The sequence below is a fragment of the Tachyglossus aculeatus genome, chromosome 18, assembly GCF_015852505.1.
Source record: "Tachyglossus aculeatus isolate mTacAcu1 chromosome 18, mTacAcu1.pri, whole genome shotgun sequence".
NCBI classification, from domain to species: domain Eukaryota; kingdom Metazoa; phylum Chordata; class Mammalia; order Monotremata; family Tachyglossidae; genus Tachyglossus; species Tachyglossus aculeatus.
Window position 1 is genome coordinate 31,192,676 of NC_052083.1, and position 22,536 is coordinate 31,215,211.

The window sequence follows — 22,536 nt, forward strand, 5'->3', positions numbered from 1 at the left end:
TCCCCTTTCGTTTTCTCTCGCTACTTCGAGTTCCTCGTTGACGTCCCTCTCCCCCGGATACCTCTTCCTCTTCCTCCCTTCAAGGCCCTACTGAGAGCTCACCTCCTCCAGGAGGCCTTCCCAGACTGAGCCCCTTCCTTCCTCTCCCCCTCGTCCCCCTCTCCATCACCCCCTTCTTACCTCCTTCCCTTCCCCACAGCACTTGTATATGTGTATATATGTTTGTACATATTTGTTACTCTTTATTTATTTTACTTGTGCATATCTATTCTATTTATTTTATTTTGTTAGTATGTTTGGTTTTGTTCTCTGTCTCCCCCTTTTAGACTGTGAGCCCACAGTTGGGTAGGGACTGTGTCTATATGTTGCCAACTTGTACTTCCCAAGTGCTTAGTACAGTGCTCTGCGCACTGTAAGCGCTCAATGAATATGATTGATGATGATGATGATACCTTTGACCCCCGGGGCGAGGAGAGGTGTGTCGAACTAGATCAACAGCTCAGAGGCAGGGCAACGGTGGTCAGGACACTGGCCGGTCAGCAGTGGAGCCGGGAACTCCTCTCGGGTCTATTTAGGCTGGAGAGTGGGGTGGGAATACTGTTTAACTGTGACGAGGAACTCGGCCGGCTTTAACGCCTTCCCAAAAAGAAAAAGAAGTGTATTAACAGAGATGAGCTGCAGCTGGGACGGTTAAGAAAGCTTCCACTTCCCTCTGAGTCATTTCCAGCCCAGGCACCTGCTTCACCGCTATAAGTCGAACACACGCTTGGGCTTGTGGGGTTGCTAACACCCAGAAATCCTCCAGATAGGAGATCACAGATCTGCCTCTGAAGGTCAGGAGTCCCTTCTCCACACCCCCAGTTCTGCCTTCATTCAATGTAGGGTCGGTCTTTTTTCCTCAAAAACCCAAAACGCTTTCTTCCCACTCAGCCTGGTCTAGTGGAAAACACAGGGGCCTGGGACCCACTTCTGAGTTTCTTTTTTACTGTGGTACGTAATGTTATTGTTAATAGTGACAAAAGCAGAAAGCGCGGCAACTCTGAATTTCCTTATTAGGGTGTTTATTAAGCAAGTCACTTAATTTTCCTCCATCTGTAAAATAGGGATTAAATACCTGCCTGCCTCGCTTCCCCTTACGCTGAGGGCCCCCTTTGGACTGTCTAGTATGTATCGTGGTGCTGAGCCCATAGCAAGTGCTGAACAAATACCACAACTGTTATTATGATTGTCTACATAAATTTGTTTCACATTATCCGAGGAGATGAAGACCCCCCAGCTCCTTCTCCAGCAGACTGACACGGCAATATTCTCGGTGCTCCTCCCTCACCTCATCTAACTGACCCTAAAGACTCAATTTTCCCCTGTTGCAAGAAGCCACCTAATTCTCTCATTTACTCCGCGGTACGTTCGCTGCATCCCCGCCAACATTTAATAGGTACCTCGCCCACCCCTCCATTAACGGTGATTTAGTGGGGTTGGGATCAAAACGGGTGGTTTTAAAGACTGATTACTGCCTAGATTGAAAAGCGGTTGTGGTCTACTAATAGAGGAAACCCGCGGCTATTTCAGCCGATGTCGTTAACTGGTGTTCCTTCCACAGCTCCGTAACTCGAAAGAGAATCAGGTTCCACTCGGAAGAGGAATTAGAGGAAGTCTAACCATTTTAAAAAAAAGGCTGAACCACTAGTGACTTCGGGCCAGTCACTTCACTTCTCTGTGCCTCAGGTACCTCATCTGTAAAATGGGGATTAAGATTGTGAGCCCCCCGTGGGACAACCTGATCACCTTGTAACCTCCCCAGCGCTTAGAACAGTGCTTTGCACATAGTAAGTGCTTAATAAATGCCATTATTATTATTATTATTATTATTATTATTATTATTATTATTATTATTATCTCAGCCAGTCCCTTAAATTTGTTGAAACCTTCTGGATAAGCAGCAGCTTTTAAGGGCACTAAGCCTTAAAACCAAGTCTGAGAAAAAGCTGACTCCTGGCTGACAACTGGCAGTCACTGCTGCAGACGCCCCCACAGAGACTATCGCTAAAGCAGCCAGGGCTCTGGGTCCCACACCGGCCTAGTCGGCCACGCAGAAGCCGGCGGCTTCGTCTTTGAAAAGCAACTATATCCACGCAAGCGAGCCGGGGCCGAATATGCCGACTGGGATTCTTTTAAGATCATCATCATCACCGATCGTATTTATTGAGCGCTTACTATGTGCAGAGCACCGTACTAAGCGCTTGGGAAGTACAAATTGGCAACATCTAGAGACAGTCCCTACCCAACAGCGGGCTCACAGTCTAAAAGGGGGAGACAGAGAACAAAACCAAACATACTAACAAAATAAAATAAATAGAATAGATATGTACAAATAAAATAAATAAATAAATAGAGTAATAAATATGTACAAACATATATACACTTGAGACAATTTTATTCCACCCAAACTTAACCCAACTTCCTGACTCTATAAGATTCCTCTCATTCAACCTACATATTCAGTGTCACCAAATTCTGTCAGCTCTACCTTCACAGCATCGCTAAAATATGCCCTTTCATAGCCATCCAAACTGCTAACAATGCTGATCAGTGTATTTATCATATTCTGCCTTGTCTACTCTGCATCAGCCTCTTCGCTGACCTCCCTGCCTCCTGCCTCTCCCCGCTCCAGTCCATACTTCATCCTGTCCATACTTCACCCTTCATTTAGTCCATATCTCCCCATCCCTCAAACATCTCCAGTGGCTGGCCAGCCACCTCCGTACGGAATAGAAACTCCTTACAAAAGCAGCATGGCCTAGTGGAGAAGCGGAATGGCCCGGTGGAAAGAACCCGGGCCATTCAGAGTCAGAGGACCTGGGTTCTAACCCCGGCTCTGTGAATTGCTTCCTGTGTGACCTTGGGCAAGACACTTAACTTCTCTGTGCCTCAGTTCCCTCAACTGTAAAATGGGGATTAAAAACACATTCTCCCTCCTTCCCAGTGAGCCCAATGAGGGGCAGGGATTGTGCCTGACCTAATTAACGTGTAACCCCAGTGCTTAGAACAGCGTTTGACAAGTAGTAAGCACTTAAAAATACCACTTAAAAATACCACTCGCCCCCCGCCACCCCGTTTTCTCAGCCTGATCGGCCACGCCTGCCGAGCTGGGGCTGAATTCCTCTGGTTTGATACGCAGGCCCTCGTGGTTCAATGATGAGTTCTCTTAAGAGGCAATGGGGGCTCCTACATGTAATAATAATAATAATAATAATAATAATATTTGTTAAGTGCTTACTATGTGCCAAGCACTGTTCTAAGTGCTGGGGTAGATACAAGGTAATCAGGTTGTCCCCCTTCGGGCTCACAGTCTTAGTCCCCATTTTGCAGATGAGGTAACTGAGGCACAGAGAAGTTAAGTGGCTTGCCCAAAGTCACACAGTGAATGAAATGAAATGCGCTGAAAACACTGTTCTCTCAAAATGCGAGCACAGGCAGCAATCAGAGAATCAATCATATTTACTGACTGGAGACCGCAAGCTCATTCTGGGCAGGGAATGTGTTTGCTATATTGTACTCTCCCAAGCGCTTAGTACATTGCTCTGCACACAGGAAGTGCTCAATAGGGTTGTCTGACTGACTGAGCACTTACTGCGGGCAGAACACTGTATAATAATAATAATAATAATAATAATGGCATTTGTTAAGCGCTTACTATGTGCAGAGCACTGTTCTAAGCGCTGGGGGGGATACAAGGTGATCAAGTTGTCCCACGTGGGGCTCACAGTCTTCATCCCCATTTTACAGATGAGGTAACTGAGGCTCCGAGAAGTTAAGTGACTTGCCCAAGGTCACACAGCAGACATGTGGCGGAGTCGGGATTCGAACCCATGACCTCTGACTCCAAAGCCCGTGCTCTTTCCACTGAGCCACGCTGCTTCTACACTGTACTAAGCGCTTGGGAGAGTATGCTATAACAGGGTTGGCGGATACGTTCCCTGCCGATAATGGGCTTACAGAGGGGGAGACGGACATTACTATAAATGAATAAACTAAGTTAGGGATGTGTACATAAGGGCTGTGGGTCTGAGGAAGGGATGAGGGAAAGGGGCAAATTCAATCCAACTAGCCTTAGGCTGGAAGGGAGAAAGACTAGCTGATCTAGCCCAGTGAGTCCTCACAAGTGGCCCACTCTGCCACCTTTGGGAGCCTTCCAGTTGTCCTCCTTGGCTGCAGGCCCAAACGCCATCGGGACAACCAAGAGGCTGAGCCCACAACAGACAAAGCTCCGCAACCGCTGACTTTTTTATGGCATCTGCCAAGCGCTTACTATGTGCCAGACACTGTACTAATCACGGCTAATCACGTTGAACACAGTCTGTACCATGTCATCATCATCATCATCATCATCAATCATATTTATTGAGCGCTTACTATGTGCAGAGCACTGTACTAAGCGCTTGGGAAGTACAAATTGGCAACACATGGAGACAGTCCCTACCCAACAGTGGGCTCACAGTCTAAAAGGGGGAGACAGAGAACAAAACCAAACATACCATGTGGGACAGCAGCGTGAGAAGCAGCGTGGCTCAGTGGAAAGAGCCCGGGCTTTGGAGTCAGAGGGCATGAGTTCACATCCCGGCTCCGCCAACTGTCAGCTGTGTGACTTTGGGCAAATCACTTAACTTCTCTGGGCCTCAGTGACCTCATCTGTAAAATGAGGATTAAAACTGTAAGCCCCCCGTGGGACAACCTGATCACCTTGTAACCTCCCCAGCGCTTAGAACAGTGCTTTGCACATAGTAAGCGCTTAATAAATACCATTATTATTATTATGTGGGGCTCACATTCTTCATCCCCATTTCACAGATGAGGTAACTGAGGCACAGAAATGAGGAGACTTGCCCAAGGTCACACAGCAGGCAGGAGGCAGAGTCGGGATTAGCACCCCGGTCCTTGGGACTCCACTTGGCCCCGCTGCTTCTCATCTAGTTGGGATGAGTTCTGATCTAGTCGATTTGCACACCAGTTGATTCGAATCACCTATTATCCTGAATCACGTATCTAGGATTAATGAGGGGTTATATTTATCGATGGTAGGAGCGTGAATGTATTTATTGAGCGCCGACTGAGAGCGGTGCACTGTACTAAACTCTTGGGAAACTCCAACAGAAACACCAGACATATGCCCTGTCCTCAAGGAGCTTACAAAGAAATGGGGGAGACAGTCCCCCAAATATTTCCAAGCAGTGGAATCAGAATCCCTTAATCAAACAAAAGTATTTATTGAGTACTTGCTCACTTTGAGAAGTGAGAGAAATAGGGCAGCACTGAGTTAAGCACAACCAAACTCTCCTGGAGTTTAAGGAGGTCACATTAGACTTGAGTTTACTCTTGTCACAACCTTTCTCTGTAAGACAGTATATACGAAGATCTATTTGTGAGATGAACATGTTCAGAAAAAAAGGAAACCCACCACTTCCTCCTCTTTTCCCCTCCCCAAACGCACAAATATTCCAGAAACCCTGCCCAGGAGTTATCCTGAAACATGGTTCATTCTAATATGAGATCGACGGTGGGAGCATTAGACTTGAGTTTACTCTTGTCACGACCTTTCTCTGTAAGACAGTATATACGAAGATCTATTTGTGAGATGAACATGTTCAGAAAAAAAGGAAACCCACCACTTCCTCCTCTTTTCCCCTCCCCAAATGCACAAATATTCCAGAAACCCTGCCCAGGAGTTATCCTGAAACATGGTTCATTCTAATATGAGATCGACGGTGGGAGCATTAGACTTGAGTTTACTCTTGTCACAACCTTTCTCTGTAAGACAGTATATACGAAGATCTATTTGTGAGATGAACTTGTTCAGAAAAAAGGAAACCCACCATTTCCTCCTCTTTTCCCCTTCCCAAACACACAAATATTCCAGAAACCCTGCCCAAGAGTTATCCTGAAACATGGTTCATTCTAATATGAGATCGACGGTGGGAGCATCAACAACTGCAGAGAGACGAATATAAATGTTCTGGTTGAATGGGGGTCTGAAGCTTAATCTCTGGCATGAGAACCTTTCAGAGGGACAAGGTTAAGATTAAAACAAACTCTTACACCACACCACCTTGAGGGAAATGGTCCCACCAGGGAAAGTAGGCAAAGAGGAAGAATAAAGGAAATTTCTGACACAATTCTCCAGCTGGCCACAGATGAGTCCATCAGTTCAGTACAGCACCCCTGTGACTCAGTGGGGACAAAAAAACAGGAGGTCTACAAACTAGGCATTGGGAAAGAATAATCCGGAAACTGCCTTCTTGAATTGCCACCGCACTGTAACATGATGACCCTTAATGAAGAAGCCAACATTTGGAAAACAAGTTTTGAAAAGCGGCTGGTAGAGGGTGGCTTCTTGTTCTGAGGAAGTATTCCCTTGCCTGGCCACTTGCTCAACTTGAAAACAGGAACCTACATTAATTATAGCAGGGAAGGGAGTTAGAAAACTTTCACTTCACGATTCCGGACTCCTTGAGTCGCTTGTCTCCTACTATAACCCAGGAGAGGCAGCGGGATCCAGTGGAAAAAGCACGGGCCTGCGGGTAGAGGACCTGGGTTAGAATCCCGGCTCTGCCTTTCGCCTGCTGTGTGACCTTGGCCACGTCACTCCACTGCTCAGTTACTTCATCTGTGAAATGGAGACTAAGGCTGTGAGCCCCACGTGGAACAGGGACTGTGTCCATCCCGTTATCTTCCATCTACCCCGGCGCTTACAACAGTGCCTGGCACCAAGTAAGAGCTTAACAAATGCTATTAAAAAAAAAAAAGAAGAAACGCCCAGCCTGCATCCTTCACTCTAACACCAACCTACTTACTCACTGTATCTCTGTTTCGCCGCCAACCCCTTCCGCTTGGCTGGAACTCCCTCCCACCCGGTATACAATGGACCGCCACCCTCTCCACCTTGGAAGTCTTCCGAAAATCACATCTCCTCCAAGATGTCTTCCCTGACTAAGCTCTCAACTCTCCTAGCTGGTCTTCCTTCGGCACCGCCTGTGCAATTGGCTCTGTACCCCTTAGGAACTTAATATTCACCCCACCCTCGGCTCCCACAGCACTTCAAAAATACGCCTATTCACCTAGCGAGGGCCCCGACCTCGAACTCAGCTCACAACCTGCTCCTGCCCCATCTTGCTCCAATGTCTTGTGGCTCTAATTCCTCACATTTGTCTTAATGAATTAAATCGCATTCTCACTGTTGCTTGCTCCTGAGATGCTTTTGGCCTCCTAAGGGAAAAAAAAAATCCCACAAACTTGTGAATTCTGCTTCTTCCTTTGCTGCCGGATGAAAGTTATTTACCTTTCAGACAACAAAGGTGAAGTGCGACAATCTGGCTTTTTTTTTACAATTGTATTTTTCAGTTAATTGGGCTTTGAAAAAGTCATTCATCTCCATGAATTTGGAAACCTCCATTAGCCAAAGGTAATTACGACTGTGTGCTAAGACTAAAACTCAGCAGGAACTCCCAGAGTTTGATACCAATTAGGAAACAAAGTGGCCAATTCAACTCAGGGCTTTAACCACCAGCCACATCGTAAATGAATTATTATATATTAACAGTGATGCCTGCTAAGTACCTACTCCGTGCCAAGCACTGTACAAAGCACCAAGGCAGATGCAAGATGAATCAGAGCGGGCACAGTCCCTGTCACACATGGAGCTCACGGTTTAAGTAGGAAGGAAAAAAGGGATCTAATCTCCATTTTACGGAATTCTTTACATTTTACTGAAGAGAAAACTGAGGTACGGAGAAGTTAAGTGACTTGGCGGAGTCAGAATTAGAACCCAGATCCTCTGACTCCTAGGTCTGTGGCTCTTTCCATTAGACCATGCTGCTTCTGGTCCTTGGTTTAAAAGCGGGGGGAAAAGCCCCCCCAAAGCTAGAACACAGTTCTGTTTCGGCACACTTTTCATCAAATAAGTGGCAGAAGGCAATACTGTCCAGTGAGAATGTGGTCATGAGCATGGAAAGAAGGGTGATCAATCAATCAATCGTATTTATTGAGCGCTTACTGTGTGCAGAGCACTGTACTAAGCGCTTGGATGTGATGTGATTCAGATTTCATTAGAATCGTCTGAATTACCCTCTTATTACATTGCACTTCATAAACTGTTTGAACCCAACCCTCCCAACACACACACACACACACACACACGATTTTTTGAAACAAGGCAGTCAAATACCAGTGTGGAAGTAAGATACCAGAGACGGTGAGGGGGCTACAAGACCCCTTCTTGTTTGAACTAAACAAATACTGAGACCGCACACAAGCCAGGGTCCTACCAAGTGCTTCTGGCCGGAGGGACTAACCTACATATTACTCACACCTTGCTAAGGGGGTGGAGGGATGCTTCATGAAAAAGTCAGAAGCAACAGAGGCCTCTTAGCTAGAGATGAGAGAGTTGGAAGACAAGGGGAAGGAGAAAAGAAGAGGGGAGAGGGAGGGCTACCCAGATGGGAGGAAGAGGAAGGAAGCGGAGAGCAGATCAAGGGGTAGTAATAATAATGATGGTATCTGTTAAGCACTTACTATGCGCCAAGCACCGTTCTAAGTGCTGGGATAGATACAAGGTAATCAGGTTGTCCCATGTGGGGCTCACGGTCTTAATCCCCGTTTTACAGATGAGGTAACAGGCACAGAGAAGTGAAGTGACCTGCCCAAAGTCACACAGCTGACAAGTGGCAGAGGCAGGATTAGAACCTACGGCCGCAGACTCCCAAGCCCGTGCTCTTTCCATTAAGCCAGGCTGCTTCTCAAATGTCTCGCATATCGTATCATCCCAGTCTGCCACATCTTATCCCCACAGAGGGCAGAATAAGATAAGCTAAGGTGGCCTACTTTCCCTCTCTGTCTCTATCCATTTCTGACTGAAGTAAAAGCTAATAATTAGGGCATTTACTAAGCGCTTAATATGTGCTAAGCACTGGAGTACATACGAAGGTATGAGATCAGACATAGTTCTGGTCCCCCACGGAGCTCAGTCCACCTGATCCCCATTTTAAAGGTGAGGAAACTGAAGAACAGAGAGGTTAAGTGACTTACCCAGGGTCACAAAGTGGCTCCAAACCCAGACCTTCTGACTTCCAGTCTTTCCTCTAAGCCATGCTGCCTCTCCATAATAAGAAAGCCAGAGAACAGTGAGATGGAAATTAAAAATAAGGAAGGCCACCTGTTTCTGTAAAGTTTGAAGAGCCCGGGTCCACCAGGAGATCCGAGTGCGTCCCAGAGAACGCAGCTCCGTTTAAGGCCCCCCTGACAACACCAGGCCTGACACAGGTTCCTCTCCAGCCTCTCATTATCCCGGTGTCTCTGTCTTACTGTTCTGTCTTTTGGTTTGTTTGCTTTTTTATGGCATTTGTTAAGCTCTTCGCATGTGCCAGGCACTAAGCGCTGGGGTAGATACAAGCTAATCAGGTTGGACTCAGTCCGTGTCCAACACTGGGGGCTCACAGTCTGAATCCCCATGTTACAGATGGGGTACCTGAGGCACAGAGAAATGAAATGATTTGGCCAAATTCACACAGCAGACAAGTGTCGGAGCCAGAATTAGAACCCAGGTCCTTTTGATTCCCAGGCCCATGCTCTATCATCTAGGCCACACTGCTCCTCTACTGTAGCCATACCGCTAACCAGCCAAAGGAGCCGGGGGATGACAGGGCGACCTAATGGAAAGAGCAGAGGGCCGGGAGTTGGGAGATCTGGGCTCTACTGCCAGCTGTGCCCCTTGGCCTCTGAAATCCTGGGGACCCCGGGCTTCCATTTCCTCCACTGTAAAATGGGGATGATAATGCCTACCTCTCCCTACCTCACAGGGATCCTGTGAGGATGTAATGAGATAACTAACGCCTAGCGATTTGGGAAAATGAAAACTTTATGCAAAAAACAACTACCCACTCAGCCTGAAAGACATGGGGAAAAAACCTTCTTGGGAGGGACTGGGCCGCCACGGCAGGGGGGAAAACTTGCTGGGTTTTCCAGAGATCAGTAAGGTGGATGAGCCCAACTGAAATATTTCCAATAAGAGGAGAAAATGCCCATCTTCTCATGAATTGAGATGTGGGGGAAAGGAAGTCTGAACTCTAGGGGGTGGAGGGTGGGGATGAGGTGCAGCTCCGTTTCCTCAGCTTCCTGCTGGACAAGGCTGAGAAGGAGCGTGGCCTAGTGGAAAGAGCACGGGCCTGGGAATCAGAAGGACCTGGGTTCTAATCCTGACTCCGCCACTTGCCTGCTGTGACACCCTGGGCAAGTCACTTCACTTCTCTGGGCCTCGGAGACCTCATCTGTGCAATGGGGGTTCAGACTGTGAGCCCCAGATGGGTCATGGACTGTGTCCAACCTGGTAGCTTGTATCTCCCCCAGTGTGCTGAATCCAGTGCCTGGCACATAGTAAGCGCTTAAATACCATTTAAAAAACAAACAAACCTTGTGGTCTTCTGCGGGTCCTGCTGGGCAGTGACCTCTTTATGGGTGTTTGAGGTGGCCACCACCGTTTGCTCACCCTCAAGATGACCTTTTCCCGCCCAACAGGGCCAAGATTAAGTTCTCAAGGGGCACGGTCAGGGAACAGGGGTAGTCTGTCAATTTAGATTTGCCTTTCTGAATCGGGAGATGCAAAGTACCTCATTTGCAGAGTACCTCATTTCTAGACTGTGAGCCCACTGTTGGGTAGGGACCGTCTCTATATGTTGCCAACTTGTACAGTGCTCTGCACACAGTAAGTGCTCAATAAATACGACTGAATGAAAGAATTGGCTCGTTGCCTTCGAGGCCTGCTCCAGAGTCACTTTTAACCCGATTTCATTTTGGACGGCACTTTCCAGATTCCTCTTAGAGTGGAGCACCAATCTGAAATCCTTGTGCTGTCGAGCAGGCTGGGGGCCTAGGGGAAAGGTTGTAGCCCTGGGAACCGGGAGAATTTCCTTATCAACCCCAGGCTTTGCCACTTTCCTACTACATGCCCGAGGACAAGTCACTTCACTTCTCAGTGGTTCAGGTGTTGCACAATAATGATAATGGAAGTAGTAAATGTGTTAAGCAGGCACTGTACTAAACCCTGGGGAGGGCGGGATAGATCAATCAATCAATCAATGGGGTTTATTGAGCACTAAGCAGTTGGGAGATACAACAGAAATAGCAGACTCATTCCTTCCCTGCCCAGTGGAGATCGAGGATAATCAGGTAGGCCCAGCCCCTGTCCCCCACAGGGCTCACAATCTAAGTAAAATGTCTGTAAAATTGTGGGATTCGATGTCTGTTATTATTATTATTAATAATATTGTTATTATTAATAATAATGGTATTTGTTAAGCACTCACAATAGGGTAGATACAAGGAAATTAGGTTGTCCCACATGGCGCTCACAGTCTTAATTTCCATTTTACAGATGAGAACTGAGGCATAGAGAAGTCAAGTCACCTGGAAGGAACAGCTAATTGAAGAGCTTTTAACTTAAGGGTCTTTTATATCTAAGCCCATCGGTATCCCTAGGAGTTTAATCAAAACAGAGTCGCAATCAGAGATTGGTCTTCTCTCTCACACACACACACACACACACACCACCCACCCACCAGACATCCTAGTAACTTCAGTAATTTAAGGTAAAATCATGCAGAAACTGCCAATAAGAAGATTTTAAAGTTAATTGTCTTGGTGTTCCATCACATCTTCATGACTGGAAGGATTAACATGCCTGACCACCAGATCTCATCAGACAGAAAAATGGGGCCACTTAAGTACCATAGTGTGAGACTGGCTTACAGTGGGTTCTAACAAATTCTGCTGCTTCCATCCAAGCCTCCAGACAGAAGGCAACTAATTTAGGTGGCAGAGAAAGCTTCCCTCCTTCCTGATTCAGTAAAGTGAAAAATCTGTTCTGGGAAAGGACAAAAATGAGAGAGGGTTCAAAGAAGGAGACGGGGATTCTGGCCTTATACTTCAGGTAAAATCTGTTTTCAGAGTCCTGTGGGTGTTAGACTGAAAGGCTTCTCTAATCCCTAGAATGTGGGATTTTAGTCCTTTTCTCAGATCAATCAATCAGTCGATGGTACTGAAGTGCTTACTGTGTGCAGAGCACTGAATTAAGCCCTTGGGAGAGTATAATATAACAGAGTATGTAGATACATTCTCTGCCCAAAACGAGTTTACAGTCCCTCTCTCCACTGATTAGCAGAGGCAGTTGTAGCAGTAGTAGCATTTGGTTGGTGCACTGTACTGGGCGCCTGGGAAGAACACAACAACAGAGTAAAAAGCCTCTTGCCTGCAAGGAGATTACCCAAAACAACAGAGTAAAAAGCCTCTTGCCTGGAAGGAGATTACCCTCTAATGGGAGGAATGACCAAGATGACAATAATGAGAATAATAAATTGTATTATTTAGGTGCTCACTACTGTGCTAGGTGCTGGGGTAGATACCAGATAATCAGGTTGGCCACAGTCTCTGTCCCACGAGGGGCTCACAGTTGGGGTAGGAGGGAAAACAGGTACTGAATCCCCCATTTTACAGATGGGGAAACTGAGGCCCAGATAAGTGAAGTGACCTGCAGGCAAGTGTGTAGAGCCAGGACTGCAACTCAGGGTCTTCTCTTTTGGCTGCAATTGGGACACAGCCTGACTGTGAGCTCCCCATGGGCAGGGAATGGGTCTACCACTGCTGTTGCAGCATACCCTCCCAAGTGCTCAGTACAGTGCTCTGCACACAGTAAACTGTAAATAAATACCATGGATTGACTGAATGCATTCAAATTCCAGTCAATCCTAGTGGACACAGTACAGGGCTGGGAGTCAGAAGGAACTGGGTACTAATCCCGGCTCTGCTAACTGCTTGCTATGTGACCTTGGGCAAGTCACTTAACTTCTCCACACCTGAATTTCCTCAACTGTAAAACGGGGATACCAGTTCACCCTCCTACTTACACTGTGAACCCCATGTGGAACAGGGACCGTGTCGACCTAATTTGTACCTAACCCAGCGTTTGGAACGGTGTCTGACAGAGAGTTAGCGCTGAAATACCATTTAAAGAAAAAACTGGCACGCCGGCTTGGTTGAGAATTGACTGTGGAAGAACGCTTTGGATCTACCTCGGGCCTCTCCTGTGTTGAAAGAGCGGGAACAAGCTACAGTAGTTGCTTTCCTGCAGCAGGAGAAGAAAAGAAATGTATCCCTTGCCTAGTCCCTCTCCTGACGGCTGCTCGCCACGCTGCTTCGTCCGCTGCCAGGGTCTCCCAAGGCCTCACTGCTCCGTCGCAGCATTGAGGTCGGGGTCTTTAAATATACATAGGCTATGGGGTGTGCGGATGGTGATGGCATTACTCTCCTTCTGCAGCATTCCACTTCTCCAAGCAGCCAGAAGTTCAGTGATTCCAGCCGGCCACCCCGATCAAGAAATGCTCGATCCTCCCTCTTCAAGACTGTGAGCCCGTTGTTGGGGAGGGATTGTCTCTATTTGTTGCTGAATTGTACTTTCCAAGTGCTTAGTACAGCACTCTGCACACATGTCCTCAATAAGGGATTGTCTCTGTTGCTGAATTGTACTTTCCAAGTGCTTAGTACAGTACCCTGCACACATGTCCTCAATAAGGGATTGTCTCTGCTGATGAATTGTACTTTCCAAGCGATTAGTAATAATAATAATAGTGATGGCATTTATGAAGCGCTTACTATGTGCAAAGCACTGTTCTAAGCGCTGGGGTAGATACAAGGTAATCAAGTTGTCCCACGTGGGGCTCACAGACTTAATCCCCATTTTCCAGATGAGGGAACTGAGGCCCAGAGGAGTGAAGTGACTTGCCCAAAGTCACACAGCTGACAAGTGGGGGGAGCCGGCATTTGAACCCATGACCTCTGACTCCAAAGCCTGGGCTCCTTCCACTGAGCCACGCTGCTTCTCTAGTACAGTGCTCTGCAAACAGTAAGCACTCAACAAGTACGACTGAATGAGTAAATGAATGAAGTGCTTCTTCACTGGAGGAGGGCGGGAGGGTGGTCAAGGTTACCAAAGAAGCAGCTCGTGTGTTAGGGAGGCTGTGTGGTCTAGCAGTGAGAGCTCTGGTCAAGGAGGCAAGGAGCTCTGGGCTCTAGGCCTTGCTCTCCTCACCTGTAAAACAGACACAATAACACTGCCTCTTCCTACTCCATAGGCTGCAGGACCACCAACATGTGAGGATGCGAAGTGACTGATCCGACAGTGCTTGGTAAAAAATAAAACCACCCTGTCTATCAATCAATGAGATTATTTATTGAGCGCTTACTGTGTACAGAGCACTGTCCTAAGTACAACGGAGTTTGTAGGCACAATCCCTGTCCACAAGGGACATCCATACTTCATGCTGCTGCCCGGATTATCTTTGTCCAGAAACGCTCTGGGCATATTACTCCCCTCCTCAAAAATCTCCAGTGGCTACCAATCAATCTGCGCATCAGGCAGAAACTCCTCCTCACCCTGGGCTTCAAGGCTGTCCATCCATCACCTCGCCCCCTCCTACCTCACCTCCCTTCTCTCCTTCTACAGCCCAGCCCGCACCCTCCGCTCCTCCGCCGCTAATCTCCTCACCATACCTCGTTCTCGCCTGTTCCGCCATCGACCCCCGGCCCACGTCATCCCCCGGGCCTGGAATGCCCTCCCTCTGCCCATCCGCCAAGCTAGCTCTCTTCCTCCCTTCAAGGCCCTGCTGAGAGCTCACCTCCTCCAGGAGGCCTTCCCAGACTGAGCCCCTTCCTTCCTCTCCCCCTCGTCCCCCTCTCCATCCCCCCCAATTTACCTCCTTCCCTTCCCCACAGCACCTGTATATATGCTTGTACATATTTATTACTCTATTTATTTTACTTGTACATATCTATCCTATTTATTTTATTTTGTTAGTATGTTTGGTTTTGTTCTCTGTCTCCCCCTTTTAGACTGTGAGCCCACTGTTCGGTAGGGACTGTCTCTATATGTTGCCAATTTGTACTTCCCAAGCGCTTAGTACAGTGCTCTGCACACAGTAAGCGCTCAATAAATACAATTGATGATGATGATGATGATGACAAGGAGCTCGCAGCCGACCCTACGCTTACAAGAAGAGGGAAGATTAGTACACTTGGAAAAGTCTTTCCCATCCCTGACTTCGGGAATTTCGGTGATCTTCCCAATGAATTCAACGGCACTGGGGACGCTTTTTGCTGAAGTTCTAAGTTCCTGCTAGTCCACACGGTAGAGCCGCACCTCAAACCGGGCGGCAAATATCACCGTACTTTTATCGAAGCCACAAAACAGCATTTTGGAAGCTTGCCAGGCTGCTACACGGTCAATCTGTGCCGCAGTTGGGAGGTAGGATATTATAGGGAAACTGGTCTTATAAAAATTTAAAGAACAGCTTCCAGCTCCCACCTGAAAACTGTCAGCTGTACAGTAATGTCTGCAGCATCCTTCAGTTTTTGATGGCTTCTTGCAGGAAGCTTCAGGGCTTCCTTCCCTTCCCCTCGGAGTCTGAAATGTTCCGCGGCGATCCACCTACCACCAAATCATTTCACTGGGCCGACGGGGGCTCACGGAGATGTGAGTTTATAGGAGGGCTTTGAAGATGAGGAGAGGGGGTCGGCTCCACCCAAGTCAGGCCCAGGCCTCGTTCAGGTGATGGAGTTGGGGATGAAAGGAGCCAGAAGTGGGGGAGGGCCAGCCAGAGGGCTATGAAGGTTTCTGGCGGAAGAATAATAACAACTGTGATATGTAAATGCTCACTATGTGCCAATCACTGTGCCAAGCAGTGGGGTAGATACAATCAGATCAGACTCAGTACCTGTCCCACATGCGACCTGCAGTCTAAGAGGAAAGGAGAACAGGCATTTATGCCCCATTTTATAGATGAGAAAACTGAGCATCGGAAAGTAAGGTGACTTGCCCAAGGTCACCCCGCAGGCAGAGAGCAGAGCTGAGATTAGAGCCCAGATGCCCTGACTCCTAGATCATGGTCAATTATTGGATGCAGTGGGGTCCCTGGCTCTTCTGCAGCCAAGAACACAAAGTGGGTGTGTCCCTGCAATTTTCTTAAAACATGCCAGCCCAAATTTATACCACAGAATCATTAACAGGGAACCAAGAGTGGGTTTTTTTTTTTCCCCTCGATTCCCACTCCGTTCCCATTTGCCTTCTTTCCTCCCTCCTCTTTTTCTCCTTTCTCAGTTGCCATTACTTATTTGATCGAGACTTATAAATATTTATACCTACCATTCGGCATCCACAGACCCTCAACAGAATAATAATATCCATTTAAAAATCCTGTTGTTTAAGAGACTCCACATTAATAATGAAAACACTCGATAAATGGCGAGCACTGGCAGCATGCTAACCCCAGATTTTCCAATGGCTCCAGAGACATTTAGCATAACAATTGAGGTGTGAACTTTTTTAACCTACATGCAACCCTCAAAGGGGAGGGTCCACAGTCAGGATGATAACAATGGTATTTGCTAAGCATTTATTATGTGCCAAGCACTGTGCTAAGTGCTGAGTGAATGCAAGGAATCAGATCAGATACCTTCCCTGTCCCTCATGAGGGTCAATCAATCAATCAATCGTATTTATTGAGCGCTTACTGTGTGCAGAGCACTGTACTAAGCGCTTGGGAAGTACAAGTTGGCAACATATAGAGACAGTCCCTACCCAACAGTGGGCTCACAGTCTAAAAGGGGGAGACAGGGAACAAACAAAACATACTAACAAAATAAAATAAATAGAATAGATATGTACAAGTAAAATAGAGTAATAAATATGTACAAACATATATACATATATACAGGAATGAATAGATAAGCTATATGAAGGCATAAACATATCCTACAGTAAACCATTTAAATTGTATATAAATAATTAAAACAATTTAAATCAGACTTTTTCCCTTTTGATTCTGGCTCTTTCCCATCACAATTCAACACCATCCTTCGTACCTCCGAAGCCTGCAATCGCAATACTGTCCTCGCTTCCTCCCCGCTTTCCAACTCTCACACTCCGCCCTGTCCCTAAATCGTGTCAATTTGTAAGAGTGTCAGAGTGTAAGGGGGAGGGGCGGCAGGTATTTCACCCTCATTTTACAGATGGGAAAACCGAGGCACAGAGAAGTTCGGTGACTCGCCCAGGGTCACCCAGCATGTAAGTGCCAGAGCTAGGATAAGAGCCCAGGTCCCATGAGGAGCCGGTCCTGGGCTCTTTCCACTACGCAGGCTTCAAGCGCTTAGTACAGTGCTCTGCACATAGTAAGCGCTCAATAAATACGATTGATTGATTGATTCAAAAAATAATCTCTCTATGATGCCCCCAAGGGTGTCCTCTGTCTCCCCTGAGACAAGCCAAGCCAAATCTGCTCTTCAACACCTCCCCTCGTGCTCATTCCCTGGAGCTGTTCCCATTCTTCAGACCCCTTCCTTCCTTCCCTCCTCCTGTCCCACAAGCAGGATGTGAGTTTGGAACTGGTCACCAGCCCGCACGCTCTCTCCACCACTTTGGACTCCTCTTCTAATAATAATAATAATAACAATGGCATTTATTAAGCGCTTACTATGTGCAAAGCACTGTTCTAAGCGCTGGGGAGTTTACAAGATGATCAGGCTGTCCCACATGGGGCTCACAGTCTTCATCCCCATTTTACAGATGAGGGAACTGAGGCACGGAGAAGTGAAGTGACTTGCCCAAAGTCACACAGCTGACAAGGTTGTCCCACATGGGGCTCACAGTCTTCACCCCCATTTTACAGATGAGGGAACTGAGGCACAGAGAAGTGAAGTGACTTGCCCAAAGTCACACAGCTGACAAGGTTGTCCCACATGGGGCTCACAGTCTTCATCCCCATTTTACAGATGAGGGAACTGAGGCACGGAGAAGTGAAGTGACTTGCCCAAAGTCACACAGCTGACAAGGTTGTCCCACATGGGGCTCACAGTCTTCATCCCCATTTTACAGATGAGGGAACTGAGGCACGGAGAAGTGAAGTGACTTGCCCAAAGTCACACAGCTGACAAGGTTGTCCCACATGGGGCTCACAGTCTTCATCCCCATTTTACAGATGAGGGAACTGAGGCACGGAGAAGTGAAGTGACTTGCCCAAAGTCACACAGCTGACAAGGTTGTCCCACATGGGGCTCACAGTCTTCACCCCCATTTTACAGATGAGGGAACTGAGGCACAGAGAAGTGAAGCGACTTGCCCAAAGTCACACAGCTGACAAGGTTGTCCCACGTGGGGCTCACAGTCTTCACCCCCATTTTACAGATGAGGGAACTGAGGCACAGAGAAGTGAAGTGACTTGCCCAAAGTCACACAGCTGACAAGGTTGTCCCACATGGGGCTCACAGTCTTCATCCCCATTTTACAGATGAGGGAACTGAGGCACAGAGAAGTGAAGCGACTTGCCCAAAGTCACACAGCTGACAAGGTTGTCCCACATGGGGCTCACAGTCTTCACCCCCATTTTACAGATGAGGGAACTGAGGCACAGAGAAGTGAAGCGACTTGCCCAAAGTCACACAGCTGACAAGCGGCGGAGCCGGGATTTGAACCGATGACCTCTGACTCCAAAGCCCGGGCTCTTTCCACTGGGCCACGCTGCTTCTAATGCAAACTGGATAGAAAAACGTACCGTGTGGGGCAGGCAGGGGATTAAGGCAGAGCTTAGAAGAGTGCTTCGCATATAGTAAGCGCTTAACAAATGCCATCGTTATTTATTTATTTATTACTATTAAAAGACAAACCACCACCGCCAAAAGCTCTCTGCTTATCCAGATGGGTCCAACGCTCTCCCCAGCTTTAAGGCCCTTGGGTAATCCCCTCACGCCCAGGAGGCCTTCCCTGATTAACTGCCTCTTCAGCACTTCCACATCACCCGGGCACTTGGGTGAGAACCCCCTCCCGCCTCCAGCACTTGTGAACAGATTTTTTCCACTTCATTGTTTCCCCCTACCTGTGATTCATTTCCAGTGTCTGTCTCCCCTGTTAGCTTGTAAGCACCCAGAGGGCAGGGATCACGTTTATTAACCATTGAATTCTCTCAAGAACCCAGTACAGGGCTCTGCAAAGCCAGCCCTCAACAAATACCATCAACTGAATAACTGGTTGAGGTGTTCCTTAGTTTATTTCAGGGCAACATCTATCCCCCTTTGCAACACCCCTGCTCTCTCCCATTCTCCCCCCCAAAATCGTCCAGCCCAAATTCACCTTTCCGGGGACGACCCCCCCCCGAAACGGGGTAACAAACCCACTGTGAACCAGAAGATCCAGCTTTCTTTAAACGACAGTGATGGAATTAAAGCCTGATTTATCACACGGGCAGGGTCGGGCGCTGTTCAGGGCTTTCTCGGATTGGAGCTGATGATCACGGTGTTAATGCTCCTCCTGTGAGGAGACACGCTACCCACTGAGCTACAGGTCTGAGGAAGTAGTAGCGGAAGCCAGCGGGAGGGGACGTACAGACAGACGGACAAGGCTTCCTGGACCCTTGTGAATGAGCACCGAGTTTTCCCTTTCAACAACTCAGCCCCACTTGGCCTTCTTGTTCACAAGAAAAGCCACTCTTCTGAGATTCCACCCCGACTTCAGCCGTGTTCTTCCAGCAAATAACCCGGTCCCCGGGAGAAAATGAGGTGCTTTGGAGCTGGGAGACCATCTGTGCACTGCAGAGAGAACCGTAATCTGCTTAAGTGATCCCGGAGCTGCCCGGAGATATCGTGTGGCTTCCAAAAGTTTCTCATTTACGCTCGGGGAGTAATTTCGGCCCGGCAAGAGCCGGGCTAATTATTGGATAACGTATTTTTGTGTCAGTGGCTTTGGTACGCAACATTATTTGCCTTAAAATGACTTCATCGGGGGTTGAAAGTCAGAAAAGGAGAGCTTTTATAAAGGAAAACGAAATTTGGACATTCTGCCTCAGGCAAGGTAAAGGGACAACAGCAAGGCAAAAGAACCACGGCAAAGGGGAGCAGGGGGAAACTATACCATGAAAACATATCCAACTGTACTTCATGTCAAATCTCGCCTTGGCTAGTTCAGGAAACATACATTATTCAAGGATGATACACAGCCATTCTATTTTGACAGAGAAATATTTCCTCTGGAGCGGACTTTTCAACTATGTTTTTTTTCCCCTATGTCTCATTGTAATAGTAGGAAATTCTGGGAATGAGTTTTCCACTTTAGCCAGTATTTTCTCTGGGGGAGGGCAGCAGGCCGCAGTCTGGTCACTGAAGGAGTGACACAGCAGAGGGTTGAGCTTACGCTTCGTCTGGTCAGAGGAGAAAGGACGCTGGTCACTCCTCTCCCAGCCCAGCATTTTTTAAGCACTTAACCTTGTGCTCGGTGTGCGGAAAGATGCAGGATTGTGATGTCAGATTTAGCCCCTGGCCCCAGAGGACTCGCTATCTTATCTCCACTTTACAGATGAAGACCGGATCAGTACAGTGACTTACCCACGGTTACACGTTCTCCAGACTCCCAGCCCTGTGCTCTTTCCACTAGGTCACGCCACTTTACTTCAAGCGCTTAGTACAGTGCTCTGCACACGGTAAGCGCTCAGTATACACGATTCAGTGAAAGTCCCCTGCCAGGTTTTCCTTTCAGGGCACCTCTTTATGCCTGTGTGAGTGTGAGGAGGGCGGAGGGGTGGGGTGAGATGAGGAGGAGAAAGAGGAGAGAAAGTGAAAAGGTAAGGCTGAATGCAGGGATCTGTGCTCACTTCAGGGGTGAGCACTTACTTACATTTTCAGCCAGTTCAAAGGTTTGGCTCTGAAAGGAACGCAGCAGAGCAGAGGTGGGAGGGGAGGAGGAGGAGGGAGCCTTAGCCGGCCCCATCTATAAGCCGGAAAATGTGGGGCCCTGTGGCAGTAAATGGAAACTGAGAGCTTTTAGACACTCAGAGGAAAGGATCTCAAAGCACAAAGAATGTCTGAAAGTGCTTTTTACTTCCCACCTCATTTTCCTCCGCCCAACATACTGATTATTGTTAAGGGAGAAGGAAAGAAGGAGGAGAGGAAGGAGGGAAGGAAAAATGGGAGACTTGGGCAAGGGAAAACTAGTTCAGATGGCTCTGTCAGCCTTCTAGAGGGCAGCCAATCAGCTAGCAGGGAAACCCATGATCGCATTGACCCCGGACCACAGAAAATACAAAGGCAGATTAAGACCCGGCCGGCCTGCCCACCTACCCGTTCCGGTATATGGCAGAAACCCATCCAGCTACATCAGAACCTGGCACCTGAGGGATGGGAAATCAATCACCCCCGATACCTCCCCAAACAGCAGCTGCGTCCCCCAGATCCTGCCAACCCGCCCCCGTCCGTACCCCGCCGGTGGGAAAGGAGGGAGAATGACCAAAAGAAAAGCTGTCCCTAGGAAGGACCCAGGAGAAAATGGAGCAGGAAACACTCCTCAACTAGGAGATCCAGTTCAATCGGAAATATGCCAGGGCCCACCGAGGAAACACCTGGAGTCAGACATCCTCCAGAATGCCCAGCACACTCGTGGGAGGTATTAAATCAGAGCTCAGAGCAGTGCTTGGCGCAGAGTAAGTGCTTAACAAACACCATGGTTATTATTAAATGGCACTCACCAGTAAAAGTAGTAGGCCAGAGCCAATACAACCAGGGTAGTGCAGATCCCCAAAAACAAACAGACCGAATGGCTCACCAGCATCTTCGTCATTTTACGGTGACAGAGCAACAGGAAGGAGGAGAAGGGGCCCAAAGGCACGGGCCGCTTCTGTTAGAAGGGTAAATGGCGTAAATCTCAGTGAGGCGGGATTAAGGCCACGGCCCAGGGAAGGTAAATCCGGTGCTGCTGCTGGGGCTGGAAACTGCCTCCTCAGCAAAAAGAGACCAAGGCAGAGATGTTCAACAACCCCTCTACACTATCACCACACCTGGGGCCCAGAGAAGCGATCCACTGAGTTAGAGGGGGCATCTTTTGGGCGGGGGGGACTTGTGGGCAGGAGCCCTAGCAGAGCAAATGAGGCGCACACTCTTTCCGCGTAAAATATGGTAGGCTGCTCACATTTAGTCTCTTCTAATTCAATAAGCAGCTTAGGATAAATTAGCCTGCAACAGCCAACCCCGGCACGGATGTGTTCTGAGGTACGGGCGCTCTCCATTGCCTATACATTATCTGTCTCACTTTCCCATTGTGTTAGAGTTCTCTCCTACGCATCTGATGATATGATCATTGGGGTATCTATTAAGTACTTACTCTGTTCTGAGCTGGGGCAGAGATGATATGATAATTGGTGTATCTGTTAAGTACTTACTCTGTTCTGAGCTGGGGTAGATGCAAGTTCATCAGGCAAGACCCAGTCCCTGTCCCACTTGAGGCTCACAGTCTCTAATCTAAGTAGTATCTCTAAGTGGTACCTATTTGCCGAATTGTACTTTCCAAGCGCTCAGTACAGGCTCTGCACACAATAAGTGCTCAGTAAATACGACAATGAATGAATGAATTCTATCCATTTCCCAAAGCTAATAAAAATTAGCTATCACCTAATAGAATGACTCATT

General features: G+C 47.8%; 1 protein-coding gene across 3 annotated transcripts in view; it reads right to left on the reverse strand.

Annotated features, from left to right (window-relative positions):
* AGPAT3 (1-acylglycerol-3-phosphate O-acyltransferase 3) overlaps positions 1-22,536 on the reverse strand; it is a 95,776-nt gene that overhangs the window by 20,348 nt on the left and 52,892 nt on the right. Inside the window, exon 3 of one of the 3 annotated variants that reach the window (XM_038760629.1) lies at positions 453-636. The exons of the other annotated variants lie outside the window; for them this stretch is intronic. The gene's annotated coding sequence lies outside the window, so the exon portion shown is untranslated. The remainder of the gene's footprint in view (positions 1-452; positions 637-22,536) is intronic. 3 annotated transcript variants of the gene reach the window in all.